Source organism: Olea europaea, unplaced genomic scaffold, assembly GCF_002742605.1.
Source record: "Olea europaea var. sylvestris unplaced genomic scaffold, O_europaea_v1 scaffold723, whole genome shotgun sequence".
Taxonomy (NCBI): Eukaryota; Viridiplantae; Streptophyta; class Magnoliopsida; order Lamiales; family Oleaceae; genus Olea; species Olea europaea.
Genome location: NW_019265634.1, coordinates 523,879 through 525,624, shown reverse-complemented (window position 1 = coordinate 525,624; position 1,746 = coordinate 523,879). Strand labels below are relative to the sequence as shown.

General features: G+C 38.8%; 1 pseudogene; it reads left to right on the top strand.

The window, feature by feature from the left end:
* Positions 1-10: 10 nt before the first annotated feature.
* LOC111390880 lies at positions 11-1,740 on the top strand (annotated as a pseudogene).
* The last annotated feature ends 6 nt before the right edge of the window (positions 1,741-1,746 follow it).

Genomic DNA, 1,746 nt, shown 5'->3' with positions numbered 1-1,746 from the left:
ATCTATATTTATGCATTCGGATTAGGTAATTATTATTGTTTTGCTTCTCAAATTTTATTTCGGTAAGTCGAAACTACAATTCAATTTCATGCAAATAAATGGTATGCTTTTGTGAATATAATATGTACATAATCGGTGTATTCCCCAACAATTTCTACATTCAGCATTCGACTAGTTTATGGTAGAATGACACTAGTGGGGTATTTTGAGGTTTGCTTAGCAGTCCTATGGTTTCTTTGTCTTCGGGGTTTTTGGAATTACAACGAGCTTGTTGTTAACTGGCCACTGCTCGGTATGCTGCCAACACTTCTGTTTAACATTGGACGGATTCACGATTGTTGCACTGAGGTTTTGAGGAAAACTAAGGACGGTACTTTTAGGTTCATAGGTCCCTGGTTTGTAAACATGGAAATGCTTCTAACTGTTGATCCTGCCAATGTGCACCATATCATGAGTGCCAATTTTCAGAATTTCCCGAAGGGGCCTAAATTTAGAGATATTTTTGATGTTTTGGGAGATGGGGTTTTTAATTCGGACGGCGAATCATGGAAGAGTCAGAGAAAATCCACGCACAAGTTGATTAATCATCCTCGTTTTCATTGGTTCAAGGTGAAAACGATACACGAAAAGGTGGAAAAAGGCCTAATCCCGGTTCTTGAAATTGTATGCAAGAATAGCCAAGTGATTGATTTGCAGGATTTGTTCCAAAGATTAACATTTGATACAACATACATTTTGGTCACAGGTTATGATCCTGGATGTTTATCAATTGAATTTCCAGATGTTACATTTTCAAAAGCCATGGATGATGCAGAAGAAGCCATTTTCATGAGAAATGGTTGCCAGAAATCCTATGGACATTTCAAAGGAAAATGGGGTTCGGCTTAGCACAAAAATTGATGAAAGCTTGGGAAGTCTTGGACAGTATCATAGGAAAATACATATCAATGAAAAGGGATGAAATGAAATCAAGAAATAATGAAAAATGTGCTGCTGATTTGCCAAAATCTTACATCAGTACTGAAGAGATTGAGAATCAAGATTTGAAAAGAGACAATAAGTTCTTGAGAAACACCATACTGAATTTAATGATTGCAGGGCGAGACACGACTAGCTCGGGCCTCAAATGGTTTCTGTGGCTCGTGTCAACCCATCCAGAAGTGGAAAGAAAGATCAGAGACGAACCCTTATCAGCAATACCAGCAGAAGAAGCCAAAAAACTGAGAGTTTTCCAAATTCAAGAACTTGGCAAGCTGGTTTACTTGCATGCAGCAATGTGTGAATCCCTAAGGCTGTTTAATCCACCAGTTCCATTTCAGCATAAGGAGCCTCTACAGGCAGGCATCCTTCCAGGTGGCCATTTTGTTCATTCAAAACTGAAGGTGATGTTCTCTTTGTATGCGATATGGAGTCAATACGGGGAAAGGATTGCCTCGAATTCAAGCCAGAAAGATGGATTTCCGAGCGTAAGACGAACAAACACGAGCCCTCATACAAGTGGCTTTCTCACAGATGAAGACAGTTGCTGCTACTATAATCCATAATTTTAAAGTCGAGGTGATCGAAGGGAATAAAATATCCCCCAATTGTTCTGTCATCCTCTACATGAAGCATGGATTAAAGGTTAAGATTAGCTAGAGATTGTCCTGGAGGGTCTTATTTATGCATATTTGGTTTTCCCGTGTTATGTCAATGGTGAAAGAATGAAGAAATGAAATAGTCCATTTGTCTTCTACTTTCGATGAA